The 21,305-nt window shown below is 41.8% G+C and overlaps 4 non-coding genes across 4 annotated transcripts; all 4 read right to left on the reverse strand.

Annotated features, from left to right (window-relative positions):
- Positions 1-1,578: 1,578 nt before the first annotated feature.
- Positions 1,579-1,651, reverse strand: TRNAV-CAC (transfer RNA valine (anticodon CAC)). The gene has a single exon. It is a non-coding gene; the product is annotated as a tRNA-Val (tRNA).
- Positions 1,652-9,094: 7,443 nt separating this feature from the next.
- TRNAL-UAG (transfer RNA leucine (anticodon UAG)) lies at positions 9,095-9,166 on the reverse strand. The gene has a single exon. It is a non-coding gene; the product is annotated as a tRNA-Leu (tRNA).
- A 1,980-nt stretch (positions 9,167-11,146) lies between these two features.
- On the reverse strand, positions 11,147-11,219 carry TRNAV-CAC (transfer RNA valine (anticodon CAC)). The gene has a single exon. It is a non-coding gene; the product is annotated as a tRNA-Val (tRNA).
- Positions 11,220-20,714: 9,495 nt separating this feature from the next.
- Positions 20,715-20,787, reverse strand: TRNAV-CAC (transfer RNA valine (anticodon CAC)). Its single transcript has one exon. It is a non-coding gene; the product is annotated as a tRNA-Val (tRNA).
- Positions 20,788-21,305: the final 518 nt, after the last annotated feature.

Genomic DNA, 21,305 nt, shown 5'->3' on the forward strand with positions numbered 1-21,305 from the left:
ATATCGCTGGACTAAAGCATTCCTTGCATAGCCTCTAACATCATAACATAACTGAGCTGCTAGCAGCAAGCTAACCAATACCTTTCTGAAATGAGAATGACATGTGCTTATCTGCTCAATCAGTGCTCAATGAGGCTCGATCAGGCGAGATTTAGAAAAGGTGGAAAGGGTCCAAGTGGATGCCCCTTCCTTTTTAGGGTGGGTCCTGCTGACTATCATAGGATTGCTTGTAAAAGTGGCCAGGGTCAGAGGAAAAGCTGCCAACACTTCTTAGCGTTCTCTATAGATGCAGCCATTTTCTGTGACTGTAATTTCGGCCTTTTCCCAGAAGTCTCTATTCTGCCTATGCAAATTAACAAAAGCAGTGCTTATTCCTCACTTGCTCAAATGTCCTTCCTGTCCAGAAAGCTCTGATTAAGCATGCTTATTTTCTTTTTCTGGGATATTTTAAATTGTTTCGCTGTCCAGTCTGTGGCAGTAGAAAGCTGCTTATGATGCCAGGTTTTGATGAATCCCCAAGGTACAAGTACAGAGGAATATGTCAGTCTCTAGGATATGGAACTTTTAGCTAACACATCACAATATGTGATGCTTGCCAAGAAAACACTACATTCTGGAGCGCTGATGATCAGAACATTCTGCTCCTGAAGGATAGAAAAGACAGCTTGATTGAAATAAAGTCTGTTTATATTGACGCTCTCTCTCTCCCTATATATACATACATGCGTACACACACACACACAGGTATGTCATGCATTTCTTCAGATTTGTTTCAACCATTTACCATTTATTGGAGAATCCCTACTTTTCAAGTGACTGCAAATGAAGTCATCTCTGGCACTTTTTGTGCAAAGTAAGAGACACACATGACACCTTTTTATAAAAGTCATCGGTTTCTTTGTTACTGTGTACTTTCAAAGCATGGGGCTTTCACACGTCAGGTAAACCTGATTACCACTACACAACAAAAGCAGATGCAGCTTTCTTATCTATGTCGTGATAGAACAGTTGTGAATTGAGTAGAAGAAGGGCCCTGATGTGATACTTATTACATGCAGCCTGTAAGATAGTCAAACATGCAGGCTAGGAAGGAAGATGCAAATATCAATGTATTAGAAAAACACCTAAAGGCGAGTGATATGCTTTCATTCATGCATGGCTAGGAAAAATCGCCATACTGTTGCAAACATTCTTACACCACCAACTGGAAATAAATGATTCTGACATTAAACGTAAAGGTGACAATGCATTTGTATCATCACCTTGAGAAGGATCATCTTGGAATTGAGCCGAGGGCCTATGCACTCAAAGCCAGAAACACTCCACTAAAATAAGATTCCTGTTGGTGCCAACAATTCTCCATGTTAATGCTTGTTCTAGGTGAGCAGTGAACCGATTGCAGGGCTCTTTTGAAGGCAAGGTCTGAGAACCAACAGATACATCCACACGCTGATTACTTTAGTGTTTTGAGAGAATTCCCTTTCTTGGAACGAGATTGCATGAAATAATCTTCAGGGCTTGGACAATTCCATGGCAAAACAGCACCTATCAACATTGTAGCCAACACAATATAACAACTGTTTCTGCCCGGTTTCGAACCGGGGACCTTTCGCGTGTGAGGCGAACGTGATAACCACTACACTACAGAAACAGATACCTACAGTTGATTTTTCTGTAATGAAACTGCTCCGAACTGGCTATTCCATGGGCCTCTGGCTTTAGATTTCTTTCATGCAACCTGCCCGACATCCCTAGCTGAACGCTCGTACATGCCATGCAAGACCAGATGTTTGGTATTAGCTCAGACTGGGCAGGGCTGAAGCATGAGACTCTAGCAAAGAATTATCCACTACTGCAAAGAAAAAATTGATGTTGGTTTTGAAACGCAAACTTCAAAACAACTTGAAAAGAATACCAAGAAAAGGGCTCGTCCGGGATTTGAACCCGGGACCTCTCGCACCCAAAGCGAGAATCATACCCCTAGACCAACGAGCCCTCAAAATCCTCTTACCTCTCAAAAGCTAATACCGGCTCTAAGCCCGCAATGAAGATCATGCTGGTATCTTTATGATGCTTGGTCTGTGAATACGCATGAAAGTCAGTCTCAACTTACCCTTTCTCAAACGATAGCACTATCATTTACAAGTGTCTCCTTTTATTCCGTCCCAGCTTTGGACACGTCTTACAGGAAGTCAGCCCTTATTTATATATTTCTGCAGTGGCTGAAGCTTAATGAGAAAGAGTAACAAGTTGTTCATAACAACATAAGAAACACATTGTGCATTTTCTCTCAAATACTCCTTCACTTTGTGCCAAAAAAAATACCAAGGTGAATACCTAGGCCACAGATTCAAGCTAAAGATCTTCCTGCTGAATGCAAGGCGCAATAAAAACTGCATATCGCTGGACTAAAGCATTCCTTGCATAGCCTCTAACATCATAACATAACTGAGCTGCTAGCAGCAAGCTAACCAATACCTTTCTGAAATGAGAATGACATGTGCTTATCTGCTCAATCAGTGCTCGATCAGGAGAGATTTAGAAAAGGTGGAAAGGGTCCAAGTGGATGCCCCTTCCTTTTTAGGGTGGGTCCTGCTGACTATCATAGGATTGCTTGTAAAAGTGGCCAGGGTCAGAGGAAAAGCTGCCAACACTTCTTAGCGTTCTCTATAGATGCAGCCATTTTCTGTGACTGTAATTTCGGCCTTTTCCCAGAAGTCTCTATTCTGCCTATGCAAATTAACAAAAGCAGTGCTTATTCCTCACTTGCTCAAATGTCCTTCCTGTCCAGAAAGCTCTGATTAAGCATGCTTATTTTCTTTTTCTGGGATATTTTAAATTGTTTCGCTGTCCAGTCTGTGGCAGTAGAAAGCTGCTTATGATGCCAGGTTTTGATGAATCCCCAAGGTACAAGTACAGAGGAATATATCAGTCTCTAGGATATGGAACTTTTAGCTAACACATCACAATATGTGATGCTGGCCAAGAAAACACTACATTCTGGAGCGCTGATGATCAGAACATTCTGCTCCTGAAGGATAGAAAAGACAGCTTGATTGAAATAAAGTCTGTTTATATTGACGCTCTCTCTCTCCCTATATATACATACATGCGTACACACACACACACAGGTATGTCATGCATTTCTTCAGATTTGTTTCAACCATTTACCATTTATTGGAGAATCCCTACTTTTCAAGTGACTGCAAATGAAGTCATCTCTGGCACTTTTTGTGCAAAGTAAGAGACACACATGACACCTTTTTATAAAAGTCATCGGTTTCTTTGTTACTGTGTACTTTCAAAGCATGGGGCTTTCACACGTCAGGTAAACCTGATTACCACTACACAACAAAAGCAGATGCAGCTTTCTTATCTATGTCGTGATAGAACAGTTGTGAATTGAGTAGAAGAAGGGCCCTGATGTGATACTTATTACATGCAGCCTGTAAGATAGTCAAACATGCAGGCTAGGAAGGAAGATGCAAATATCAATGTATTAGAAAAACACCTAAAGGCGAGTGATATGCTTTCATTCATGCATGGCTAGGAAAAATCGCCATACTGTTGCAAACATTCTTACACCACCAACTGGAAATAAATGATTCTGACATTAAACGTAAAGGTGACAATGCATTTGTATCATCACCTTGAGAAGGATCATCTTGGAATTGAGCCGAGGGCCTCTGCACTCAAAGCCAGAAACACTCCACTAAAATAAGATTCCTGTTGGTGCCAACAATTCTCCATGTTAATGCTTGTTCTAGGAGAGCAGTGAACCGATTGCAGGGCTCTTTTGAAAGCAAGGTCTGAGAACCAACAGATACATCCACACGCCGATTTCTTTAGTGTTTTGAGAGAATTCCCTTTCTTGGAACGAGATTGCATGAAATAATCTTCAGGGCTTGGACAATTCCATGGCAAAACGGCACCTATCAACATTGTAGCCAACACAATATAACAACTGTTTCTGCCCGGTTTCAAACCGGGGACCTTTCGCGTGTGAGGCAAACGTGATAACCACTACACTACAGAAACAGATACCTACAGTTGATTTTTCTGTTATGAAACTGCTCCGAACTGGCTATTCCATGGGCCTCTGGCTTTAGATTTCTTTCATGCAACCTGCCCGACATCCCTAGCTGAACGCTCGTACATGCCATGCAAGACCAGATGTTTGGTATTAGCTCAGACTGGGCAGGGCTGAAGCATGAGACTCTAGCAAAGAATTATCCACTACTGCAAAGAAAAAATTGATGTTGGTTTTGAAACGCAAACTTCAAAACAACTTGAAAAGAGTACCAAGAAAAGGGCTCGTCCGGGATTTGAACCCGGGACCTCTCGCACCCAAAGCGAGAATCATACCCCTAGACCAACGAGCCCTCAAAATCCTCTTACCTCTCAAAAGCTAATACCGGCTCTAAGCCCGCAATGAAGATCATGCTGGTATCTTTATGATGCTTGGTCTGTGAATACGCATGAAAGTCAGTCTCAATTTACCCTTTCTCAAACGATAGCACTATCATTTACAAGTGTCTCCTTTTATTCCGTCCCAGCTTTGGACACGTCTTACAGGAAGTCAGCCCTTATTTATATATTTCTGCAGTGGCTGAAGCTTAATGAGAAAGAGTAACAAGTTGTTCATAACAACATAAGAAACACATTGTGCATTTTCTCTCAAATACTCCTTCACTTTGTGCCAAAAGAAATACCAAGGTGAATACCTAGGTCACAGATTCAAGCTAAAGATCTTCCTGCTGAATGCAAGGCGCAATAAAAACTGCATATCGCTGGACGAAAGCATTCCTTGCATAGCCTCTAACATCATAACATAACTGAGCTGCTAGCAGCAAGCTAACCAATACCTTTCTGAAATGAGAATGACATGTGCTTATTTGCTCAATCAGTGCTCAATCAGGCTCGATCAGGCGAGATTTAGAAAAGGTGGAAAGGGTCCAAGTGGATGCCCCTTCCTTTTTAGGGTGGGTCCTGCTGACTATCATAGGATTGCTTGTAAAAGTGGCCAGGGTCAGAGGAAAAGCTGCCAACACTTCTTAGCGTTCTCTATAGATGCAGCCATTTTCTGTGACTGTAATTTCGGCCTTTTCCCAGAAGTCTCTATTCTGCCTATGCAAATTAACAAAAGCAGTGCTTATTCCTCACTTGCTCAAATGTCCTTCCTGTCCAGAAAGCTCTGATTAAGCATGCTTATTTTCTTTTTCTGGGATATTTTAAATTGTTTCGCTGTCAAGTCTGTGGCAGTAGAAAGCTGCTTATGATGCCAGGTTTTGATGAATCCCCAAGGTACAAGTACAGAGGAATATATCAGTCTCTAGGATATGGAACTTTTAGCTAACACATCACAATATGTGATGCTTGCCAAGAAAACACTACATTCTGGAGCGCTGATGATCAGAACATTCTGCTCCTGAAGGATAGAAAAGACAGCTTGATTGAAATAAAGTCTGTTTATATTGACGCTCTCTCTCTCCCTATATATACATACATGCGTACACACACACACACAGGTATGTCATGCATTTCTTCAGATTTGTTTCAACCATTTACCATTTATTGGAGAATCCCTACTTTTCAAGTGACTGCAAATGAAGTCATCTCTGGCACTTTTTGTGCAAAGTAAGAGACACACATGACACCTTTTTATAAAAGTCATCGGTTTCTTTGTTACTGTGTACTTTCAAAGCATGGGGCTTTCACACGTCAGGTAAACCTGATTACCACTACACAACAAAAGCAGATGCAGCTTTCTTATCTATGTCGTGATAGAACAGTTGTGAATTGAGTAGAAGAAGGGCCCTGATGTGATACTTATTACATGCAGCCTGTAAGATAGTCAAACATGCAGGCTAGGAAGGAAGATGCAAATATCAATGTATTAGAAAAACACCTAAAGGCGAGTGATATGCTTTCATTCATGCATGGCTAGGAAAAATCGCCATACTGTTGCAAACATTCTTACACCACCAACTGGAAATAAATGATTCTGACATTAAACGTAAAGGTGACAATGCATTTGTATCATCACCTTGAGAAGGATCATCTTGGAATTGAGCCGAGGGCCTCTGCACTCAAAGCCAGAAACACTCCACTAAAATAAGATTCCTGTTGGTGCCAACAATTCTCCATGTTAATGCTTGTTCTAGGTGAGCAGTGAACCGATTGCAGGGCTCTTTTGAAAGCAAGGTCTGAGAACCAACAGATACATCCACACGCCGATTACTTTAGTGTTTTGAGAGAATTCCCTTTCTTGGAACGAGATTGCATGAAATAATCTTCAGGGCTTGGACAATTCCATGGCAAAACGGCACCTATCAACATTGTAGCCAACACAATATAACAACTGTTTCTGCCCGGTTTCAAACCAGGGACCTTTCGCGTGTGAGGCAAACGTGATAACCACTACACTACAGAAACAGATACCTACAGTTGATTTTTCTGTAATGAAACTGCTCCGAACTGGCTATTCCATGGGCCTCTGGCTTTAGATTTCTTTCATGCAACCTGCCCGACATCCCTAGCTGAACGCTCGTACATGCCATGCAAGACCAGATGTTTGGTATTAGCTCAGACTGGGCAGGGCTGAAGCATGAGACTCTAGCAAAGAATTATCCACTACTGCAAAGAAAAAATTGATGTTGGTTTTGAAACGCAAACTTCAAAACAACTTGAAAAGAGTACCAAGAAAAGGGCTCGTCCGGAATTTGAACCCGGGACCTCTCGCACCCAAAGCGAGAATCATACCCCTAGACCAACGAGCCCTCAAAATCCTCTTACCTCTCAAAAGCTAATACCGGCTCTAAGCCCGCAATGAAGATCATGCTGGTATCTTTATGATGCTTGGTCTGTGAATACGCATGAAAGTCAGTCTCAACTTACCCTTTCTCAAACGATAGCACTATCATTTACAAGTGTCTCCTTTTATTCCGTCCCAGCTTTGGACACGTCTTACAGGAAGTCAGCCCTTATTTATATATTTCTGCAGTGGCTGAAGCTTAATGAGAAAGAGTAACAAGTTGTTCATAACAACATAAGAAACACATTGTGCATTTTCTCTCAAATACTCCTTCACTTTGTGCCAAAAGAAATACCAAGGTGAATACCTAGGCCACAGATTCAAGCTAAAGATCTTCCTGCTGAATGCAAGGCGCAATAAAAACTGCATATCGCTGGACTAAAGCATTCCTTGCATAGCCTCTAACATCATAACATAACTGAGCTGCTAGCAGCAAGCTAACCAATACCTTTCTGAAATGAGAATGACATGTGCTTATCTGCTCAATCAGTGCTCAATCAGGCCAGATTTAGAAAAGGTGGAAAGGGTCCAAGTGGATGCCCCTTCCTTTTTAGGGTGGGTCCTGCTGACTATCATAGGATTGCTTGTAAAAGTGGTCAGGGTCAGAGGAAAAGCTGCCAACACTTCTTAGCGTTCTCTATAGATGCAGCCATTTTCTGTGACTGTAATTTCGGCCTTTTCCCAGAACTCTCTATTCTGCCTATGCAAATTAACAAAAGCAGTGCTTATTCCTCACTTGCTCAAAGGTCCTTCCTGTCCAGAAAGCTCTGATTAAGCATGCTTATTTTCTTTTTCTGGGATATTTTAAATTGTTTCGCTGTCCAGTCTGTGGCAGTAGAAAGCTGCTTATGATGCCAGGTTTTGATGAATCCCCAAGGTACAAGTACAGAGGAATATATCAGTCTCTAGGATATGGAACTTTTAGCTAACACATCACAATATGTGATGCTTGCCAAGAAAACACTACATTCTGGAGCGCTGATGATCAGAACATTCTGCTCCTGAAGGATAGAAAAGACAGCTTGATTGAAATAAAGTCTGTTTATATTGACGCTCTCTCTCTCCCTATATATACATACATGCGTACACACACACACACAGGTATGTCATGCATTTCTTCAGATTTGTTTCAACCATTTACCATTTATTGGAGAATCCCTACTTTTCAAGTGACTGCAAATGAAGTCATCTCTGGCACTTTTTGTGCAAAGTAAGAGACGCACATGACACCTTTTTATAAAAGTCATCGGTTTCTTTGTTACTGTGTACTTTCAAAGCATGGGGCTTTCACACGTCAGGTAAACCTGATTACCACTACACAACAAAAGCAGATGCAGCTTTCTTATCTATGTCGTGATAGAACAGTTGTGAATTGAGTAGAAGAAGGGCCCTGATGTGATACTTATTACATGCAGCCTGTAAGATAGTCAAACATGCAGGCTAGGAAGGAAGATGCAAATATCAATGTATTAGAAAAACACCTAAAGGCGAGTGATATGCTTTCATTCATGCATGGCTAGGAAAAATCGCCATACTGTTGCAAACATTCTTACACCACCAACTGGAAATAAATGATTCTGACATTGAACGTAAAGGTGACAATGCATTTGTATCATCACCTTGAGAAGGATCATCTTGGAATTGAGCCGAGGGCCTCTGCACTCAAAGCCAGAAACACTCCACTAAAATAAGATTCCTGTTGGTGCCAACAATTCTCCATGTTAATGCTTGTTCTAGGTGAGCAGTGAACCGATTGCAGGGCTCTTTTGAAAGCAAGGTCTGAGAACCAACAGATACATCCACACGCCGATTACTTTAGTGTTTTGAGAGAATTCCCTTTCTTGGAACGAGATTGCATGAAATAATCTTCAGGGCTTGGACAATTCCATGGCAAAACGGCACCTATCAACATTGTAGCCAACACAATATAACAACTGTTTCTGCCCGGTTTCGAACCGGGGACCTTTCGCGTGTGAGGCAAACGTGATAACCACTACACTACAGAAACAGATACCTACAGTTGATTTTTCTGTAATGAAACTGCTCCGAACTGGCTATTCCATGGGCCTCTGGCTTTAGATTTCTTTCATGCAACCTGCCCGACATCCCTAGCTGAACGCTCGTACATGCCATGCAAGACCAGATGTTTGGTATTAGCTCAGACTGGGCAGGGCTGAAGCATGAGACTCTAGCAAAGAATTATCCACTACTGCGAAGAAAAAATTGATGTTGGTTTTGAAACGCAAACTTCAAAACAACTTGAAAAGAGTACCAAGAAAAGGGCTCGTCCGGGATTTGAACCCGGGACCTCTCGCACCTAAAGCGAGAATCATACCCCTAGACCAACGAGCCCTCAAAATCCTCTTACCTCTCAAAAGCTAATACCGGCTCTAAGCCCGCAATGAAGATCATGCTGGTATCTTTATGATGCTTGGTCTGTGAATACGCATGAAAGTCAGTCTCAACTTACCCTTTCTCAAACGATAGCACTATCATTTACAAGTGTCTCCTTTTATTCCGTCCCAGCTTTGGACACGTCTTACAGGAAGTCAGCCCTTATTTATATATTTCTGCAGTGGCTGAAGCTTAATGAGAAAGAGTAACAAGTTGTTCATAACAACATAAGAAACACATTGTGCATTTTCTCTCAAATACTCCTTCACTTTGTGCCAAAAGAAATACCAAGGTGAATACCTAGGCCACAGATTCAAGCTAAAGATCTTCCTGCTGAATGCAAGGCGCAATAAAAACTGCATATCGCTGGACTAAAGCATTCCTTGCATAGCCTCTAACATCATAACATAACTGAGCTGCTAGCAGCAAGCTAACCAATACCTTTCTGAAATGAGAATGACATGTGCTTATCTGCTCAATCAGTGCTCAATGAGGCTCGATCAGGCGAGATTTAGAAAAGGTGGAAAGGGTCCAAGTGGATGCCCCTTCCTTTTTAGGGTGGGTCCTGCTGACTATCATAGGATTGCTTGTAAAAGTGGCCAGGGTCAGAGGAAAAGCTGCCAACACTTCTTAGCGTTCTCTATAGATGCAGCCATTTTCTGTGACTGTAATTTCGGCCTTTTCCCAGAAGTCTCTATTCTGCCTATGCAAATTAACAAAAGCAGTGCTTATTCCTCACTTGCTCAAATGTCCTTCCTGTCCAGAAAGCTCTGATTAAGCATGCTTATTTTCTTTTTCTGGGATATTTTAAATTGTTTCGCTGTCCAGTCTGTGGCAGTAGAAAGCTGCTTATGATGCCAGGTTTTGATGAATCCCCAAGGTACAAGTACAGAGGAATATGTCAGTCTCTAGGATATGGAACTTTTAGCTAACACATCACAATATGTGATGCTTGCCAAGAAAACACTACATTCTGGAGCGCTGATGATCAGAACATTCTGCTCCTGAAGGATAGAAAAGACAGCTTGATTGAAATAAAGTCTGTTTATATTGACGCTCTCTCTCTCCCTATATATACATACATGCGTACACACACACACACAGGTATGTCATGCATTTCTTCAGATTTGTTTCAACCATTTACCATTTATTGGAGAATCCCTACTTTTCAAGTGACTGCAAATGAAGTCATCTCTGGCACTTTTTGTGCAAAGTAAGAGACACACATGACACCTTTTTATAAAAGTCATCGGTTTCTTTGTTACTGTGTACTTTCAAAGCATGGGGCTTTCACACGTCAGGTAAACCTGATTACCACTACACAACAAAAGCAGATGCAGCTTTCTTATCTATGTCGTGATAGAACAGTTGTGAATTGAGTAGAAGAAGGGCCCTGATGTGATACTTATTACATGCAGCCTGTAAGATAGTCAAACATGCAGGCTAGGAAGGAAGATGCAAATATCAATGTATTAGAAAAACACCTAAAGGCGAGTGATATGCTTTCATTCATGCATGGCTAGGAAAAATCGCCATACTGTTGCAAACATTCTTACACCACCAACTGGAAATAAATGATTCTGACATTAAACGTAAAGGTGACAATGCATTTGTATCATCACCTTGAGAAGGATCATCTTGGAATTGAGCCGAGGGCCTCTGCACTCAAAGCCAGAAACACTCCACTAAAATAAGATTCCTGTTGGTGCCAACAATTCTCCATGTTAATGCTTGTTCTAGGTGAGCAGTGAACCGATTGCAGGGCTCTTTTGAAGGCAAGGTCTGAGAACCAACAGATACATCCACACGCTGATTACTTTAGTGTTTTGAGAGAATTCCCTTTCTTGGAACGAGATTGCATGAAATAATCTTCAGGGCTTGGACAATTCCATGGCAAAACAGCACCTATCAACATTGTAGCCAACACAATATAACAACTGTTTCTGCCCGGTTTCGAACCGGGGACCTTTCGCGTGTGAGGCGAACGTGATAACCACTACACTACAGAAACAGATACCTACAGTTGATTTTTCTGTAATGAAACTGCTCCGAACTGGCTATTCCATGGGCCTCTGGCTTTAGATTTCTTTCATGCAACCTGCCCGACATCCCTAGCTGAACGCTCGTACATGCCATGCAAGACCAGATGTTTGGTATTAGCTCAGACTGGGCAGGGCTGAAGCATGAGACTCTAGCAAAGAATTATCCACTACTGCAAAGAAAAAATTGATGTTGGTTTTGAAACGCAAACTTCAAAACAACTTGAAAAGAATACCAAGAAAAGGGCTCGTCCGGGATTTGAACCCGGGACCTCTCGCACCCAAAGCTAGAATCATACCCCTAGACCAACGAGCCCTCAAAATCCTCTTACCTCTCAAAAGCTAATACCGGCTCTAAGCCCGCAATGAAGATCATGCTGGTATCTTTATGATGCTTGGTCTGTGAATACGCATGAAAGTCAGTCTCAACTTACCCTTTCTCAAACGATAGCACTATCATTTACAAGTGTCTCCTTTTATTCCGTCCCAGCTTTGGACACGTCTTACAGGAAGTCAGCCCTTATTTATATATTTCTGCAGTGGCTGAAGCTTAATGAGAAAGAGTAACAAGTTGTTCATAACAACATAAGAAACACATTGTGCATTTTCTCTCAAATACTCCTTCACTTTGTGCCAAAAAAAATACCAAGGTGAATACCTAGGCCACAGATTCAAGCTAAAGATCTTCCTGCTGAATGCAAGGCGCAATAAAAACTGCATATCGCTGGACTAAAGCATTCCTTGCATAGCCTCTAACATCATAACATAACTGAGCTGCTAGCAGCAAGCTAACCAATACCTTTCTGAAATGAGAATGACATGTGCTTATCTGCTCAATCAGTGCTCGATCAGGCGAGATTTAGAAAAGGTGGAAAGGGTCCAAGTGGATGCCCCTTCCTTTTTAGGGTGGGTCCTGCTGACTATCATAGGATTGCTTGTAAAAGTGGCCAGGGTCAGAGGAAAAGCTGCCAACACTTCTTAGCGTTCTCTATAGATGCAGCCATTTTCTGTGACTGTAATTTCGGCCTTTTCCCAGAAGTCTCTATTCTGCCTATGCAAATTAACAAAAGCAGTGCTTATTCCTCACTTGCTCAAATGTCCTTCCTGTCCAGAAAGCTCTGATTAAGCATGCTTATTTTCTTTTTCTGGGATATTTTAAATTGTTTCGCTGTCCAGTCTGTGGCAGTAGAAAGCTGCTTATGATGCCAGGTTTTGATGAATCCCCAAGGTACAAGTACAGAGGAATATATCAGTCTCTAGGATATGGAACTTTTAGCTAACACATCACAATATGTGATGCTTGCCAAGAAAACACTACATTCTGGAGCGCTGATGATCAGAACATTCTGCTCCTGAAGGATAGAAAAGACAGCTTGATTGAAATAAAGTCTGTTTATATTGACGCTCTCTCTCTCCCTATATATACATACATGCGTACACACACACACACAGGTATGTCATGCATTTCTTCAGATTTGTTTCAACCATTTACCATTTATTGGAGAATCCCTACTTTTCAAGTGACTGCAAATGAAGTCATCTCTGGCACTTTTTGTGCAAAGTAAGAGACACACATGACACCTTTTTATAAAAGTCATCGGTTTCTTTGTTACTGTGTACTTTCAAAGCATGGGGCTTTCACACGTCAGGTAAACCTGATTACCACTACACAACAAAAGCAGATGCAGCTTTCTTATCTATGTCGTGATAGAACAGTTGTGAATTGAGTAGAAGAAGGGCCCTGATGTGATACTTATTACATGCAGCCTGTAAGATAGTCAAACATGCAGGCTAGGAAGGAAGATGCAAATATCAATGTATTAGAAAAACACCTAAAGGCGAGTGATATGCTTTCATTCATGCATGGCTAGGAAAAATCGCCATACTGTTGCAAACATTCTTACACCACCAACTGGAAATAAATGATTCTGACATTAAACGTAAAGGTGACAATGCATTTGTATCATCACCTTGAGAAGGATCATCTTGGAATTGAGCCGAGGGCCTCTGCACTCAAAGCCAGAAACACTCCACTAAAATAAGATTCCTGTTGGTGCCAACAATTCTCCATGTTAATGCTTGTTCTAGGAGAGCAGTGAACCGATTGCAGGGCTCTTTTGAAAGCAAGGTCTGAGAACCAACAGATACATCCACACGCCGATTACTTTAGTGTTTTGAGAGAATTCCCTTTCTTGGAACGAGATTGCATGAAATAATCTTCAGGGCTTGGACAATTCCATGGCAAAACGGCACCTATCAACATTGTAGCCAACACAATATAACAACTGTTTCTGCCCGGTTTCAAACCGGGGACCTTTCGCGTGTGAGGCAAACGTGATAACCACTACACTACAGAAACAGATACCTACAGTTGATTTTTCTGTAATGAAACTGCTCCGAACTGGCTATTCCATGGGCCTCTGGCTTTAGATTTCTTTCATGCAACCTGCCCGACATCCCTAGCTGAACGCTCGTACATGCCATGCAAGACCAGATGTTTGGTATTAGCTCAGACTGGGCAGGGCTGAAGCATGAGACTCTAGCAAAGAATTATCCACTACTGCAAAGAAAAAATTGATGTTGGTTTTGAAACGCAAACTTCAAAACAACTTGAAAAGAGTACCAAGAAAAGGGCTCGTCCGGGATTTGAACCCGGGACCTCTCGCACCCAAAGCGAGAATCATACCCCTAGACCAACGAGCCCTCAAAATCCTCTTACCTCTCAAAAGCTAATACCGGCTCTAAGCCCGCAATGAAGATCATGCTGGTATCTTTATGATGCTTGGTCTGTGAATACGCATGAAAGTCAGTCTCAACTTACCCTTTCTCAAACGATAGCACTATCATTTACAAGTGTCTCCTTTTATTCCGTCCCAGCTTTGGACACGTCTTACAGGAAGTCAGCCCTTATTTATATATTTCTGCAGTGGCTGAAGCTTAATGAGAAAGAGTAACAAGTTGTTCATAACAACATAAGAAACACATTGTGCATTTTCTCTCAAATACTCCTTCACTTTGTGCCAAAAGAAATACCAAGGTGAATACCTAGGTCACAGATTCAAGCTAAAGATCTTCCTGCTGAATGCAAGGCGCAATAAAAACTGCATATCGCTGGACGAAAGCATTCCTTGCATAGCCTCTAACATCATAACATAACTGAGCTGCTAGCAGCAAGCTAACCAATACCTTTCTGAAATGAGAATGACATGTGCTTATCTGCTCAATCAGTGCTCAATCAGGCTCGATCAGGCGAGATTTAGAAAAGGTGGAAAGGGTCCAAGTGGATGCCCCTTCCTTTTTAGGGTGGGTCCTGCTGACTATCATAGGATTGCTTGTAAAAGTGGCCAGGGTCAGAGGAAAAGCTGCCAACACTTCTTAGCGTTCTCTATAGATGCAGCCATTTTCTGTGACTGTAATTTCGGCCTTTTCCCAGAAGTCTCTATTCTGCCTATGCAAATTAACAAAAGCAGTGCTTATTCCTCACTTGCTCAAATGTCCTTCCTGTCCAGAAAGCTCTGATTAAGCATGCTTATTTTCTTTTTCTGGGATATTTTAAATTGTTTCGCTGTCAAGTCTGTGGCAGTAGAAAGCTGCTTATGATGCCAGGTTTTGATGAATCCCCAAGGTACAAGTACAGAGGAATATATCAGTCTCTAGGATATGGAACTTTTAGCTAACACATCACAATATGTGATGCTTGCCAAGAAAACACTACATTCTGGAGCGCTGATGATCAGAACATTCTGCTCCTGAAGGATAGAAAAGACAGCTTGATTGAAATAAAGTCTGTTTATATTGACGCTCTCTCTCTCCCTATATATACATACATGCGTACACACACACACACAGGTATGTCATGCATTTCTTCAGATTTGTTTCAACCATTTACCATTTATTGGAGAATCCCTACTTTTCAAGTGACTGCAAATGAAGTCATCTCTGGCACTTTTTGTGCAAAGTAAGAGACACACATGACACCTTTTTATAAAAGTCATCGGTTTCTTTGTTACTGTGTACTTTCAAAGCATGGGGCTTTCACACGTCAGGTAAACCTGATTACCACTACACAACAAAAGCAGATGCAGCTTTCTTATCTATGTCGTGATAGAACAGTTGTGAATTGAGTAGAAGAAGGGCCCTGATGTGATACTTATTACATGCAGCCTGTAAGATAGTCAAACATGCAGGCTAGGAAGGAAGATGCAAATATCAATGTATTAGAAAAACACCTAAAGGCGAGTGATATGCTTTCATTCATGCATGGCTAGGAAAAATCGCCATACTGTTGCAAACATTCTTACACCACCAACTGGAAATAAATGATTCTGACATTAAACGTAAAGGTGACAATGCATTTGTATCATCACCTTGAGAAGGATCATCTTGGAATTGAGCCGAGGGCCTCTGCACTCAAAGCCAGAAACACTCCACTAAAATAAGATTCCTGTTGGTGCCAACAATTCTCCATGTTAATGCTTGTTCTAGGTGAGCAGTGAACCGATTGCAGGGCTCTTTTGAAAGCAAGGTCTGAGAACCAACAGATACATCCACACGCCGATTACTTTAGTGTTTTGAGAGAATTCCCTTTCTTGGAACGAGATTGCATGAAATAATCTTCAGGGCTTGGACAATTCCATGGCAAAACGGCACCTATCAACATTGTAGCCAACACAATATAACAACTGTTTCTGCCCGGTTTCAAACCAGGGACCTTTCGCGTGTGAGGCAAACGTGATAACCACTACACTACAGAAACAGATACCTACAGTTGATTTTTCTGTAATGAAACTGCTCCGAACTGGCTATTCCATGGGCCTCTGGCTTTAGATTTCTTTCATGCAACCTGCCCGACATCCCTAGCTGAACGCTCGTACATGCCATGCAAGACCAGATGTTTGGTATTAGCTCAGACTGGGCAGGGCTGAAGCATGAGACTCTAGCAAAGAATTATCCACTACTGCAAAGAAAAAATTGATGTTGGTTTTGAAACGCAAACTTCAAAACAACTTGAAAAGAGTACCAAGAAAAGGGCTCGTCCGGGATTTGAACCCGGGACCTCTCGCACCCAAAGCGAGAATCATACCCCTAGACCAACGAGCCCTCAAAATCCTCTTACCTCTCAAAAGCTAATACCGGCTCTAAGCCCGCAATGAAGATCATGCTGGTATCTTTATGATGCTTGGTCTGTGAATACGCATGAAAGTCAGTCTCAACTTACCCTTTCTCAAACGATAGCACTATCATTTACAAGTGTCTCCTTTTATTCCGTCCCAGCTTTGGACACGTCTTACAGGAAGTCAGCCCTTATTTATATATTTCTGCAGTGGCTGAAGCTTAATGAGAAAGAGTAACAAGTTGTTCATAACAACATAAGAAACACATTGTGCATTTTCTCTCAAATACTCCTTCACTTTGTGCCAAAAGAAATACCAAGGTGAATACCTAGGCCACAGATTCAAGCTAAAGATCTTCCTGCTGAATGCAAGGCGCAATAAAAACTGCATATCGCTGGACTAAAGCATTCCTTGCATAGCCTCTAACATCATAACATAACTGAGCTGCTAGCAGCAAGCTAACCAATACCTTTCTGAAATGAGAATGACATGTGCTTATCTGCTCAATCAGTGCTCAATCAGGCCAGATTTAGAAAAGGTGGAAAGGGTCCAAGTGGATGCCCCTTCCTTTTTAGGGTGGGTCCTGCTGACTATCATAGGATTGCTTGTAAAAGTGGTCAGGGTCAGAGGAAAAGCTGCCAACACTTCTTAGCGTTCTCTATAGATGCAGCCATTTTCTGTGACTGTAATTTCGGCCTTTTCCCAGAACTCTCTATTCTGCCTATGCAAATTAACAAAAGCAGTGCTTATTCCTCACTTGCTCAAAGGTCCTTCCTGTCCAGAAAGCTCTGATTAAGCATGCTTATTTTCTTTTTCTGGGATATTTTAAATTGTTTCGCTGTCCAGTCTGTGGCAGTAGAAAGCTGCTTATGATGCCAGGTTTTGATGAATCCCCAAGGTACAAGTACAGAGGAATATATCAGTCTCTAGGATATGGAACTTTTAGCTAACACATCACAATATGTGATGCTTGCCAAGAAAACACTACATTCTGGAGCGCTGATGATCAGAACATTCTGCTCCTGAAGGATAGAAAAGACAGCTTGATTGAAATAAAGTCTGTTTATATTGACGCTCTCTCTCTCCCTATATATACATACATGCGTACACACACACACACAGGTATGTCATGCATTTCTTCAGATTTGTTTCAACCATTTACCATTTATTGGAGAATCCCTACTTTTCAAGTGACTGCAAATGAAGTCATCTCTGGCACTTTTTGTGCAAAGTAAGAGACGCACATGACACCTTTTTATAAAAGTCATCGGTTTCTTTGTTACTGTGTACTTTCAAAGCATGGGGCTTTCACACGTCAGGTAAACCTGATTACCACTACACAACAAAAGCAGATGCAGCTTTCTTATCTATGTCGTGATAGAACAGTTGTGAATTGAGTAGAAGAAGGGCCCTGATGTGATACTTATTACATGCAGCCTGTAAGATAGTCAAACATGCAGGCTAGGAAGGAAGATGCAAATATCAATGTATTAGAAAAACACCTAAAGGCGAGTGATATGCTTTCATTCATGCATGGCTAGGAAAAATCGCCATACTGTTGCAAACATTCTTACACCACCAACTGGAAATAAATGATTCTGACATTGAACGTAAAGGTGACAATGCATTTGTATCATCACCTTGAGAAGGATCATCTTGGAATTGAGCCGAGGGCCTCTGCACTCAAAGCCAGAAACACTCCACTAAAATAAGATTCCTGTTGGTGCCAACAATTCTCCATGTTAATGCTTGTTCTAGGTGAGCAGTGAACCGATTGCAGGGCTCTTTTGAAAGCAAGGTCTGAGAACCAACAGATACATCCACACGCCGATTACTTTAGTGTTTTGAGAGAATTCCCTTTCTTGGAACGAGATTGCATGAAATAATCTTCAGGGCTTGGACAATTCCATGGCAAAACGGCACCTATCAACATTGTAGCCAACACAATATAACAACTGTTTCTGCCCGGTTTCGAACCGGGGACCTTTCGCGTGTGAGGCAAACGTGATAACCACTACACTACAGAAACAGATACCTACAGTTGATTTTTCTGTAATGAAACTGCTCCGAACTGGCTATTCCATGGGCCTCTGGCTTTAGATTTATTTCATGCAACCTGCCCGACATCCCTAGCTGAACGCTCGTACATGCCATGCAAGACCAGATGTTTGGTATTAGCTCAGACTGGGCAGGGCTGAAGCATGAGACTCTAGCAAAGAATTATCCACTACTGCGAAGAAAAAATTGATGTTGGTTTTGAAACGCAAACTTCAAAACAACTTGAAAAGAGTACCAAGAAAAGGGCTCGTCCGGGATTTGAACCCGGGACCTCTCGCACCCAAAGCGAGAATCATACCCCTAGACCAACGAGCCCTCAAAATCCTCTTACCTCTCAAAAGCTAATACCGGCTCTAAGCCCGCAATGAAGATCATGCTGGTATCTTTATGATGCTTGGTCTGTGAATACGCATGAAAGTCAGTCTCAACTTACCCTTTCTCAAACGATAGCACTATCATTTACAAGTGTCTCCTTTTATTCCGTCCCAGCTTTGGACACGTCTTACAGGAAGTCAGCCCTTATTTATATATTTCTGCAGTGGCTGAAGCTTAATGAGAAAGAATAACAAGTTGTTCATAACAACCTAAGAAACACATTGTGCATTTTCTCTCAAATACTCCTTCACTTTGTGCCAAAAGAAATACCAAGGTGAATACCTAGGCCACAGATTCAAGCTAAAGATCTTCCTGCTGAATGCAAGGCGCAATAAAAACTGCATATCGCTGGACTAAAGCATTCCTTGCATAGCCTCTAACATCATAACATAACTGAGCTGCTAGCAGCAAGCTAACCAATACCTTTCTGAAATGAGAATGACATGTGCTTATCTGCTCAATCAGTGCTCAATGAGGCTCGATCAGGCGAGATTTAGAAAAGGTGGAAAGGGTCCAAGTGGATGCCCCTTCCTTTTTAGGGTGGGTCCTGCTGACTATCATAGGATTGCTTGTAAAAGTGGCCAGGGTCAGAGGAAAAGCTGCCAACACTTCTTAGCGTTCTCTATAGATGCAGCCATTTTCTGTGACTGTAATTTCGGCCTTTTCCCAGAAGTCTCTATTCTGCCTATGCAAATTAACAAAAGCAGTGCTTATTCCTCACTTGATCAAATGTCCTTCCTGTCCAGAAAGCTCTGATTAAGCATGCTTATTTTCTTTTTCTGGGATATTTTAAATTGTTTCGCTGTCCAGTCTGTGGCAGTAGAAAGCTGCTTATGATGCCAGGTTTTGATGAATCCCCAAGGTACAAGTACAGAGGAATATGTCAGTCTCTAGGATATGGAACTTTTAGCTAACACATCACAATATGTGATGCTTGCCAAGAAAACACTACATTCTGGAGCGCTGATGATCAGAACATTCTGCTCCTGAAGGATAGAAAAGACAGCTTGATTGAAATAAAGTCTGTTTATATTGACGCTCTCTCTCTCCCTATATATACATACATGCGTACACACACACACACAGGTATGTCATGCATTTCTTCAGATTTGTTTCAACCATTTACCATTTATTGGAGAATCCCTACTTTTCAAGTGACTGCAAATGAAGTCATCTCTGGCACTTTTTGTGCAAAGTAAGAGACACACATGACACCTTTTTATAAAAGTCATCGGTTTCTTTGTTACTGTGTACTTTCAAAGCATGGGGCTTTCACACGTCAGGTAAACCTGATTACCACTACACAACAAAAGCAGATGCAGCTTTCTTATCTATGTCGTGATAGAACAGTTGTGAATTGAGTAGAAGAAGGGCCCTGATGTGATACTTATTACATGCAGCCTGTAAGATAGTCAAACATGCAGGCTAGGAAGGAAGATGCAAATATCAATGTATTAGAAAAACACCTAAAGGCGAGTGATATGCTTTCATTCATGCATGGCTAGGAAAAATCGCCATACTGTTGCAAACATTCTTACACCACCAACTGGAAATAAATGATTCTGACATTAAACGTAAAGGTGACAATGCATTTGTATCATCACCTTGAGAAGGATCATCTTGGAATTGAGCCGAGGGCCTCTGCACTCAAAGCCAGAAACACTCCACTAAAATAAGATTCCTGTTGGTGCCAACAATTCTCCATGTTAATGCTTGTTCTAGGTGAGCAGTGAACCGATTGCAGGGCTCTTTTGAAGGCAAGGTCTGAGAACCAACAGATACATCCACACGCTGATTACTTTAGTGTTTTGAGAGAATTCCCTTTCTTGGAACGAGATTGCATGAAATAATCTTCAGGGCTTGGACAATTCCATGGCAAAACAGCACCTATCAACATTGTAGCCAACACAATATAACAACTGTTTCTGCCCGGTTTCGAACCGGGGACCTTTCGCGTGTGAGGCGAACGTGATAACCACTACACTACAGAAACAGATACCTACAGTTGATTTTTCTGTAATGAAACTGCTCCGAACTGGCTATTCCATGGGCCTCTGGCTTTAGATTTCTTTCATGCAACCTGCCCGACATCCCTAGCTGAACGCTCGTACATGCCATGCAAGACCAGATGTTTGGTATTAGCTCAGACTGGGCAGGGCTGAAGCATGAGACTCTAGCAAAGAATTATCCACTACTGCAAAGAAAAAATTGATGTTGGTTTTGAAACGCAAACTTCAAAACAACTTGAAAAGAATACCAAGAAAAGGGCTCGTCCGGGATTTGAACCCGGGACCTCTCGCACCCAAAGCGAGAATCATACCCCTAGACCAACGAGCCCTCAAAATCCTCTTACCTCTCAAAAGCTAATACCGGCTCTAAGCCCGCAATGAAGATCATGCTGGTATCTTTATGATGCTTGGTCTGTGAATACGCATGAAAGTCAGTCTCAACTTACCCTTTCTCAAACGATAGCACTATCATTTACAAGTGTCTCCTTTTATTCCGTCCCAG

Source organism: Triturus cristatus, chromosome 8 (assembly GCF_964204655.1).
Source record: "Triturus cristatus chromosome 8, aTriCri1.1, whole genome shotgun sequence".
In the NCBI taxonomy this organism is placed as follows: Eukaryota; Metazoa; Chordata; class Amphibia; order Caudata; family Salamandridae; genus Triturus; species Triturus cristatus.